This window comes from Scyliorhinus canicula, chromosome 6, assembly GCF_902713615.1.
Source record: "Scyliorhinus canicula chromosome 6, sScyCan1.1, whole genome shotgun sequence".
Taxonomy (NCBI): Eukaryota; Metazoa; Chordata; class Chondrichthyes; order Carcharhiniformes; family Scyliorhinidae; genus Scyliorhinus; species Scyliorhinus canicula.
In genome coordinates, this window is record NC_052151.1 from 64,644,243 (window position 1) to 64,655,522 (window position 11,280).

The 11,280-nt window shown below is 52.1% G+C and overlaps 1 pseudogene; it reads right to left on the reverse strand.

The window, feature by feature from the left end:
- Window positions 1–1,119: 1,119 nt before the first annotated feature.
- LOC119966805 lies at window positions 1,120–2,146 on the reverse strand (annotated as a pseudogene).
- Window positions 2,147–11,280: the final 9,134 nt, after the last annotated feature.

Consider the following 11,280-nt stretch of genomic DNA (forward strand, 5'->3'; position numbering starts at 1 on the left):
GATGGAGGATCTGTATCTACAAAGGTTGGAGGTTACGGCTATTGTGTGTTGCCGGAGAGCGTTTGTTTATGGCGGTTATAAGTTTGTAAGGGGGAAATCACCTTTTTTTCTTTTTGGAGAGGGCGTTTGCGATTTTGGGTGTTTTTCCTTTACGGGTAAGGGGTGTGTATGGTGAGGCCTGCTGGATGGGGTTGCCGGCTGAGGGGCATTCAGATGGATAGGTGGGCTGTTGCACAAGCTAAGGAGGAACTATTGGGGAGGGAGCAGAGGTTATGTGTGGGGGGGCCTTAGAGTGAGAGCTCTGGGTAATGCTGGTGAGCGGAGGTGACGCGGGAGAGGAGGCCATGAGAGGTGGCCAGGACCCAGGGCCTGGTGCCATTTCGTTGCTGAACACAGACGTGAAAGTGCTTGGTTGGAGGATGGAGGGATATGTGCCGGTCGCTGAGGATCAAACGGGTTTTGTGAAGGGCTGGCAGCTCACCAGTAACATCAGGAGGCTGTTAAATGTGGTTATGACACCATCAGTGGGGCGGGTGCCAGTGGTCATTACATCTATGGATGCAGAAAAGGCTTTTGATCGGGTAGAGTGGAGGTACATATTTGAGATCTTGGGTAGGTTTGGGTTTGGCCTGAAGTTTGTGGCATGAGTGCGTCTGTTGTATATAGGCCCAGTGGCAAGTGTATGTACAGATGGGATAAGTTCACGGAGTTTTCAATTGCACAGGGGAATGAGACAGGGGTATCCGCTGTCACCATTGTTGTTCGCGCTGGCGATTGAGCCCTTGGTGATGGCCCTTAGGGGGTCAGTGGAGTGGCAGGGGATTGTGAGGGGGAGCACCGGGTGTCACTGTATGCAGATGACCTGTTGCTGTTTGTGTCAGACCTGCTGGAGAGTATGTGTAGGATCATGGGAATATTGGAGAGGTTTGGGGCCTTCTCCAGGTATAAGTTAAACGTCGGTAAGAACGAGTTGTTTCCCGTGAATGTGGCGGGGCAAGGGGCCAATTTGGGGATGTTGCCATTAGAGGTAGCTAAGGAAAGGTTCAGATATTTGGGGATTCAGGTGACGAGGGAATGGGCTACGATGAAATAACTTTAATGGTAGCAACTTTGTACAGATTAATCTTTCTTCGCAGATGCCTTTCTCATTGCCAGCACATTGCTGAGTTCTTCCCGCTTCCTCTTTGCACGGATGTGAGTGCCAACTTGCTTTTTGATGCATTTGAGTGCCGTTTGTCTTTAGAGACCTTCAGCAATTCCATTGCACGCCTTTCAACGGGAGGAAAACCACAGACCTCACGTATCAGGGGCTGGATTCTCCCCTACCCGGCGTGACGGAGGGTCCCGGAGTAGGGGAGTGGCGCCAACCACTCAGGGGTCGGGCCTCCCCAAAGGTGGGGAATTCTCCCCACCTTTGGGGGCCAGCCCCGCGCCGGAGCGGTTGCCACCAGAAGACTGGCGCAAAAAACCGGTGCCCCCGGCAGCAGGGCTGGCTGAAAGGCTTTCACCGGTCAGCGCATGCGCCGGCAGTGACGGCAGCGGCAGTTGGCCGCTGACGTCACTGCTGGCGCATGCGCGATGTGGGGTTCTCTTCCGCTTCCGGCATGGCGAAGGCCGTGGCGGCCGCGGAATGAGAAAGAGTGCACCCAGGGCACTGGCCCGGAGTCTGAGCGGGGGGCCCCGATCACGGGCCAGGCCACCGTGGGGGCACTCCCCGGGGTTTGATCGCCCCCCCCGCCCCCGCGCCACTGATCCCGCCGTTACAGAGGTGGTTCAAACCTTGGCGGCGGGAGAGGCCTTCCAGCGGCGGGACTTCGGCCCATCCGGGCCGGAGAATCACCGCAGGGGCCTCGCCGATCGGAGTGGTGAGATTCCCGCCACCGCCACTTCCCGGGTGGCAGAGACTCTCTGCCACAGCGGGGGCGGGATTTTCGGTGGCCCCAGGCGATTCTCCGTCCCTGCTGGGGGTCGGAGAATTTCGCCCCAGATCTCTGACAAACATGGTGTGCTTGGTTAGGCGCCCTCTTCTACGGCTCTGCCTTGGGGCGGTCTCATTCTTGGTTACGGGGTGACCTTTGCGCAGGCCAACTGCCATCGTATACCTGATCGCCATTTTTCTTTGCTCTGGCGCCAGGACCGGAAAGACCGAGGGGAAACGGAATGCTAGGATGCGCAGGTGGAATTTGACAACATTATTGGAGAAGATATGGGGGGATTTTAAGAGATGGTGTACATTACACCTGACACTGGAGGGAGAGTGCAGGTGGTAAAGTTAAATGTGCTGCCAAGGTTCCTGTTTGTTTTCCAGACCCTCCCCATCTTTCTCCCCAACGCCTTCTTCCGGAAATTGGAAACAGTGTTTTGGAATTTATATGGACAGGGAAGCTTCATGCAGAGGCATAGACAGAAAGGGGGATTGGTGACGGCTTCACTGCCACTAGCTCCGGGGAAGTATACAGGGAGCCTGGTGGTACAGTCGATGGTCAGGGTGTGGAATCACCTACTGAGTCACTTTAAGTTGGAAGGGATGTCGGTGTGGACACCACTGTTCAGGAACCACAGGTTTAAGCCAGGGGAGATAGATGGGATGTCTGGGAAATGGAGGGAAGCGGGGCTGGCGAGGGTGAGGGACTTTTACTCGGGAAGGGAAATTTGCCGGTCAGGGTGAGCTGAGGGAGAGGTTTGAGCTGCCGAGGGGGAGTGAATTTAGATATGTGCAGGAGAGGGACTTTTAGCAAAAGGAATGGAGGACGTTTCCCAGGTTACCAGAGTACACCTCATTGGAACAACCGCTGCTCCCAGATGAGCCGCGAGAGGGTTAGATTTGGGATACTTTTGGGTGGTTGGGTGAGTGTGGGGGGGGGGGGGGGCTGGTTGTGTTTCAGGTCCCAAGAACAAATTGTAGAAGGAGTTTGGGGGGAGGGGGGGTGATAAATTGGGGGTTGTGGTGCGAGGCGATGCATAGGGTGAATTCAACTTCTTCTTGCGCGAGCTTGAGCTTGATTCAGTTCAAGGTGGTGCACAGGATAGATATGGCCCAGGTGAGGATGAGTGGGTTCTTCCAAGGGGGTGGCCAATGGGTGCGAGAAGTGTGGGTGAGGGCCGGCGAACCATGTGCACATGTTCTGGGGTCGCAAGAAGCTGGAGGGATAGTGGAAAGCGGTATTGGGATGTTGGATAACAAAGAAAAAGGAGACAGGTTAGCAAAGAAAAAGGAGACAGGTTAGCAAAGAAAAAGGCGACAGGATAACAAAGGAATAGGAGACAGGATAACAAAGGAAAAGGAGATAGTCTAAGATTGTGGGTGTGGAGGTCAAGCTGGATCCAATGTTGGTGATCTTTGGGGTATCGGATGTGCCGGAGTTGCTGGAGGGGAAGGAGTTTGCGGAATGTGTTGTTGTATATGTTTCTGTTTTTTACACATGGTTGGAACAAAATACCATGAAAAAAAAATGGAGGAAGCAGTAGAGAAGTGAAGAGGTTCAGGGACGGTATTCCAGAGCTTAACACCCGGGCAGCCTTTGTGGAGTGACAGAAATTGGCCAGGGATAAAAAGCTGGAATTGGAGGAGTGCAGATATCTCAGAGGATTTGATGGCTGGCTGGAGGGTTTTACAGAGATAGGAATGAACAAAGTGTGGTAAACCCCACTGGTAACACGTTGGTATATTACGGTACTGCCACTGTACTACAGTGAATACAGTAAATCCCAGCCTGCTGGTTCCTCCCAGCAGGCGCAGTATAACAGTGTGTGCTCTCCTGAGCTGCTTCCATTCTGGTTCCAGTTGCAGGAGTTTTAATATCTAGTGTAATAAAGCTTCAATAGTTTCACCATTTCGTCTCGTGGTCATTGATGGTACATCAATTTATTACACTAGAATTTTAGAGATGAACGTCTTAATCAAGCCTGATCACCTGGAGCTGAACCCTCACGCAGCCGACGCCACATCCACCTTCGAGCACTGGCTAGCCTGCTTTGAAGGATATCTTGGAGCATCCACAGAAGCCCTCTCAGACCCGCAGAATCTCCAGATCCTCTACTCACAGGTGAACCCACAAATTTTCCCCCCAATTCGGGACGCGCCCACCTACACGGAAGAGATGGCATCACTAAAAGGACAGTACATCAAGACTGCGAATCAGGTGTTTGCCAGGCATCTCCTGGCCACGAGACACATGGTTGGAACAAAATACCATGAAAAAAAAATGGAGGAAGCAGTAGAGAAGTGAAGAGGTTCAGGGACGGTATTCCAGAGCTTAACACCCAGGCAGCCTTTGTGGAGTGACAAAGGCTCCGGGGGAGTCTCAGGACGATTTCTTGCGAGCTCTGCGAATACTTGGTAGGAATTGTAATTGCCAGGCAGTGTTGGCCGTCCGACACTCAGAACTGCTGATCAGAGACGCCTATGTCACGGGCATTAAATCCAATTATATTTGCCAGCGGTTATTGGAAGGAGGTACGCTTGACCTTACAGAGATCTTACAGCTCGCTAATGCCCTAGAAGTAGCCTCCCGCAATCTAGAGTCCTACACCTCCGACCGCACGGCTCCCTCGTGGGCGTCATCGGCACCACCATCTTCCAACCCGGGAATGCCTCAAGCCTACACCGCGCTGCAGCCAGCTAACTCAGGGGGCCCCAAGTGCTATTTTTGTGGCCAGAACAAGCACCCCCAACAACGCTGCCCAGCGCGGAGTGCGACCTGCTACGGGTGTGGCAAGAAGGGCCGCTTCGTCTGCGTTTGCCAGGCCAATTCTGTTGCTGCCGTTTCCAGGCCCAACATCACTGCACTCCCCCCACGTGCGATCCAAGGGCGCCACCATCTTCGCCGTCGCCCACCATGTGCGGCCCGTGGGTGCTGCCACCTTGGATGTTTTCCGCCATGTGCACCCCGTGGGCGCCACCATCTTTGGTGCCATCTTGGACCGCGCCTCAGGACCCCTGCTCGCCTGGCCGTTTGCGGCCCGCCTATACCTCTGCCACCGCCGACCAGCCCAACATCTTCCACAGCTCGCCTCCATCACCCTCGATCAGTCTCGACCCCACGACCTCGCAACCGCTACGACTATTGTACGAATCAACGGGCACGAGACGACCTGCCTCTTCGACTCCGGGAGCACAGAGAGTTTCATCCACCCTGCTACGGTAAGGCGCTGCTCCCTCCCGGTCCTCCCCGTCACCCAAAAAATCTCCTAGCCTCCACATCCCATTCCGTACAGATCCGGGGTACTGCGTCGCGACCCTCTCCATACAGAGTACAGTAACTTCAGACTCTACGTCCTCCCCCCAGCTCTGCGCTGCCCTGTTACTAGGCTTCGATTTTCAGTGCCACCTCCAAAGCCTTACTCTGAAGTTCGGCGGACCCCTGCTCCCTCTCACCGTCTGTGGCCTCACGACCCATAAGGTCGATCTGCCCTCACTTTTCGCAAACCTCACCCCGGACTGTAAGCCCATCGCCACTAGGAGCAGACGGTACAGTGCCCAGGACAGGACCTTCATCAGGTCGGATGTCTAACGGCTTCTGCGGGAGGGGATCATTGATGCCAGCAACAGCCCCTGGAGAGCTCAAGTGGTGGTAGTCAAGACTGGGGAGAAACACCGGATGGTCATCGACTACAGTCAGACCATCAATCGGTACACGCAGCTCGATGGGTACCCCCTCCCTCGCATATCTGACATGGTCAATCAGATTGCACAGTATCGAGTCTTCTCCACAGTTGACTTGAAGTCCGCCTATCATCAGCTCCCCATCCACCCGGAGGACCGCCAATACACTGCATTCGAAGTAGATGGCCGTCTCTATCACTTCGTCAGAGTTGCTTTCGGCGTCACCAATGGGGTCTCGGTCTTCCAGCGAGAAATGGACCGAATGGTTGACCAATACGGGCTGCAGGCCACGTTCCCGTACCTAAATAATGTCATCACTTGCGGCCACGACCAGCAGGACAACAACACGAATCTCCAGAAATCCCTCCATACCGCCAAACTCCTTAATCTCACCTACAATAAGGATAAATGCGTTTTCCGCACCACCCGCTTAGCCATCCTTGGCTACGTTGTGGAAAATGGAGTCCTAGGGCCCGACCCCAACCGCATGCGCCCCCTCCTGGAACTTTCCCTCCCCCACTGCCCCAATGCCCTGAAATTATGCCTGGGGTTTTTCTCATATTACACCCAGTGGGTCTATACTTATGCAGACAAGGCCCGCTCACTCATGAAGTCCACAGTTTTTCCCCTGACGGCTGAGACCCACCGGGCCTTCAACCACATCAAGGGGGACATCGCCAAAGCCACGATGCACGCGGTTGACGAGACCCTCCCCTTTCAGGTGGAGACCAATGCATCGGACATGGCTCTGGCCGCCACCCTCAACCAGGCGGGCAGACCCGTGGCTTTCTTCTCCCGCACCCTCCATGCCTCCAAAATCCAGCACTCCTCTGTCAAAAAGGAGGCCCAAACCATTGTAGAAGCTGTAAGACATTGACAGCATTACCTGGCCGGCAGGGGATTCAGTCTCCTCACTGACGAACGGTCAGTTGCCTTCATGTTTAGCAATACACAGCGGGGCAAGATCAAGAATGACAAGATCTTGAGGTGGAGAATTGAGCTCTCCACCTATAACTATGAGGTTTTGAATCGCCCGGGGAAGCTCAATGAGCCCCCAGATGCCCTATCCCGCGGTACATGTGTCCAGCGCACAAGTAGACCGACTCTGGGCCCTCCACTATGACATCTGCCACCAGGTTCTTCCATTTTATCAAGGTCTGCAACCTGCTCTACTCCATCGAGGAGGTCATGACCGTGACCAGGGACTGCCAGGTCTGCTCGGAGTGCAACCCGCACTTCCAATGGCCAGACAGAACGCATCTGGTGAAGGCCTTCTACCCCTTTGAGCGCCCCAGCATGGACTTCAACGGGCCCCTCCCCTCCACTGACTGCAACGTGTACTTTCTCAATATCATTGATGACTACTCCCACTTCCCTTTCGCCATCCCATGCCCCGACATGACCTCTGCCATGGTCATCAAGGCCCTACACAGCGTCTTCAGCTGGTTCGGTTACCCCACCTACATCCATAACGATCGGGGATCCTCATTCATGAGCGATGAGCTGCATCAGTTCCTGCACAGCAAGGGCATTGCCTCGAGCAGGACGACCAGCTACAACCCCCAGGGAAACGGGCAGGTGAAGATGGAGAACGCGACGGTCTGGAAAGCCGTCCTGTTGTCCCTTCGGTCCAGGAATCTCCCAGTCTCCTGCTGGCAGGAGGTCCTCCCCGGTCGCTCCTGTGCACTGCTACTAATGAGACCCCTCACGAACGTGTGTTTGCCTTCTCCAGGAAGTCCACCTCCGGGATCTTGCTCCCAACCTGGCTGACAGTTCCTGGGGCCGTCGGCATGCGAGGAGTCATAAATCGGATCTCCTTGTCGAAATGTCCTCCTCCTCCATGCGAACCCACAATACGCCTACGTAGCACACCATGACGGGCGACAGGACACAGTCTCCCTCCGGGACCTGGCCCGCTGGTTCCCCATCCACAACCACCCCTGACCTGGTACCATCCCTTCCCCCTCCGGTTGCCTCCCACGCCCCTGCGCTGTTCACCCTCCCACCAGCAACCCTCACCCCAGCAGCATCCGTCCACTCACCGGATCCACTAGTGGGTGAAGAAGGAGAGGACAACATGCTCCCAGAGTCGCAGGTACCCACATTGGCGCCCACACCACAACCTGGACTGAGGCGGTCACGGCGAAGGGTCAAAGCCCCCGACAGACATAACCTGTAACGTTGTTTTCACTCCCGCTGGACTTTTCTTAAAAACAGGGGGTGAATGTGTTAAGAACCACTGGTAACACACTACGTGTATTACGGTGCTGCCACTATACTACAGTGAATACATTACATCCCAGCCTGCTGGCTCCTCCCAGCAGGTGCTGTATAACAGTGTGTGCTCTCCTGCGCTGCTTCCATTCTGGTTCCAGCTGCAGGAGGCACAACATTTAGTGCAATAAAGCCTCAATAGTTTCACCATTTCGTCTCATGGTCATTGATGGTACATCACAAAACAATGGGGGATTTAGAAACATTTTCATTCCCCGGGCCTCAAGTGTATGGATCATAGAACATGGGAAGCTGGTCATGAGTGTCACATTTACAATCTTCTGGGACTCAGCCACCACTCCCATATCTAAGGAGGATTGGAAGAGTTTTTTCAGGGCCTTCCTAATTCGCACCTTTACTTGCCTCAGGAAACAGGATGCATCCCATCTTGATAAAATTACTTTTCTTCTTTGAGCCTGTCAACTTTGAAATTCTTCTGTCCTATCTAATTTCACTGTGACATTAGCACCATTTTACCAATGATCTTTGCATCAGTTCTTCCCTGTATCTTACTGTAGCTTGATTCTGGATTGAATTGTGAACCCAATGACTATTATGAGCCTCCCTTCTCGGTTTCATTAATCATGCAGCTTTGAGTGGGATTTCCGGTCCACTAGCCACGTGTTTGTCGGCAGCGTGCTGTTCTCTGGCAGCGGGATTCTCTCTTCCCAGGTGCCTGTCAATGAGATTTCCCATTGAGGCCACCCCCGTCCCTTTGGGAAATCCACCGGCAAGGGTGTGCTGCCAGCGAGAAATGAAAATCCCAATGTTTTGGGAACAAATTTCCCAGGCATTTGCATTGCACTGTCCTATTCTATTTCTTCAATGCTATCTGTCAGAATCACAGTGCACTGGTGTGAAGCTGCATTGGAAATCCGTGCAGAGAAAGGAAATTAATACTCTTCAATGGCGCGAATTTATGCCACTGAGTCAAATAGTTGCAACAATACTTTGGTACGACAATGACTAGTTCACACCACCATTCACACCATTCAATCTTGAACTGTTTATTCAGTCCAACATGCAGGGAACAGTTTGTGTTGACCTATTTTGGAGGCACGTAGAGGCACATATCTGGTGGAATTGAGGATTTGTTTGCACCTACAACTGGCACCACTGTGACGTTTTGCTTGTGTCATTCAAATTCAGCAAGTGGTCATCGTTATAAAACCCATGTCTAAGTTGCCGAAGGGTAATCAATACTGGATGAAGGCCAGACACTTAGTTTGGAGAATAGATGTGACATTCATCATGTTTGGATGTGCGTCAAAACGTGATTGTTTGATGTGGGCTGAACCAACAGTAGATATTGCAACATTTCAAGTTAATGCTGCTTTTAGAGTAATTTATTCTATGAGCTGCGTCATACAGTAGCTGAGTTAACATCACAAACAATTTATGTGAAACTTTCCATTCATTTCAGTCAAACATGAAAGGCAAAAATTGGATTAACGCTTCCCAGAACTGTCTTCAGAACTGCGGACTGTAAAAAAGTAAAGTCGCCATAGTCCCCGATGACCATCGGCTGCTTTCCCCTTTGAGAGGGAGAGCTGACTGGTGGTGACTGTCCACTGTAACTGCAGAATGACCACAGACATCAGTAACGTCACTCCAGGGTTCTTCAATGAGGCAGTCTGGGGGAGTAAATCACGTTACCACACGAACATATAACTGCTTTAATGGGCTCACAAGAAATCCTTCCAGTGACCAGATTAATGGAGGCAATAACCCATTTATTTAAAAACCATTAACACCCCCATTTAAATAGCAAGCAGTGGGATTTATTATAAACGTGCGAACAAGCTGCAATGCTAATATCACAAACCACACTTTGATAATGGATGGAATCTTTACAAATGTCAGTCAACAGCTAGACTCAGTCTTCATTCTGTAACTTTCCAGCATTGTAGCTAACGACTACCTTTCTTTCAAGCATCATACTTGACTGAAATTATTGATGGCACGGCAGTGTAATAGCAACAATTTGCATTTATATTGTATTGGCAACATCCCTAAGCTTTTCACACAGGCATCATCAGAAATGGATGTTGAACCAAAGAAGAAAATATTAGGAGGGGTGGCCAAAAACATAATCAAAGAGGTGGAATTTAATGAGAGCGGCAAAGAAGGTGAGGGAGGTAGAGAAATGTAGACATGTAGGAGGGAAGTTCAGCCGAGGCTGCCAACGACATGAGCACCAATGGTCGTCAAAGGTGAGGTGAACAGACTGCTTCATAGAATTATAGAATATAATCATAGAATCCCCACAGTGCAGAAGGTGGCCACTCAGCCCATCGGGACTGCACCAACCCACCGAAAGAGCACCCTAACCTAGACCAACTGCTCCACCCTATCCCCATAACCCTGTCTAACCATTGGACACTAAGGGGCAATTTAGCATGGCCAATCCACCTAACCTGCACATATTGGTCTGTGGGAGGAAACCGGAGCACCCGGAGGAAACTCATGCAGACACAGGGAGAATGTACAAACTCCACACAGACAGTCACCAGAGGCTGAAATTGAACCCGGGTCCCTGGCGTTGTAAGGCAGCAGTGCTAACCATTGTGCCACTGTGCCACTTGAAGAGGAGTTTTAGGATTGTGGGAGGTAATATTGAATTTTTCTTATTCTTTCACTGGATGTGGATGTCACTTGCTAGGTCAGAATTTATTGCCCATCCCTAAATGCCCATGAGTATGTGGTGGTGAGCCACCTTCTTGAACCGCTGCAGTCCCTGTGGTGTAGGTACACCCACAGTACTGTTAGGAGTTCTAGGATTTTTACCCAGTGAAGGAACGGTATAATTTCAAGTCAGGGTCGTGCGTGATTTGGAGGGGAACTTGCAGGTGATGGGGTTCCCATGTATTTTCTGCATTTGTCCTTCTATGTGGTAGAGGTTGTGGATTTGGAAGGTGCTGTCGAAGATTCATTGGTGAGTTGCTGCAGTGCATCTTGTGGATGGTACACACGGCAAAAACCATGCACCTGTGCTGGAGGGAGTGAATGTTGAAGGTGGTGGATGGGGTGCCAGAATAATACTACTTTGTCGTTGTAGTATTTAGCCTTTTTTTGTATTGTTGGAGCTACACTTGTCCAGGCAAGTAGAGCGTATTTCATCACTCAGCCAATTAGTACCTTGGAGATGGTAGAAAGGCTTTGGGACCTGTGAGGTGAGTAATTCACAGTAGAATTCACAGATTCTGACCTGTTCTTGTAGATACAGTGGGGGCGATTCCCCAATATGGAGCCCAAGTGTCCGCGCTGTCGTGAACGCCGTCGCGTTTCACGATGGAGCGAATCGGGCCCGGTTCACACCGCTCCAGCCTCCTTTCGTGGCGCCAGAAATGGCACAATCCGCGCATGCGCAGTTGGGCCGCGCCAACCTGCGCATACGCGGG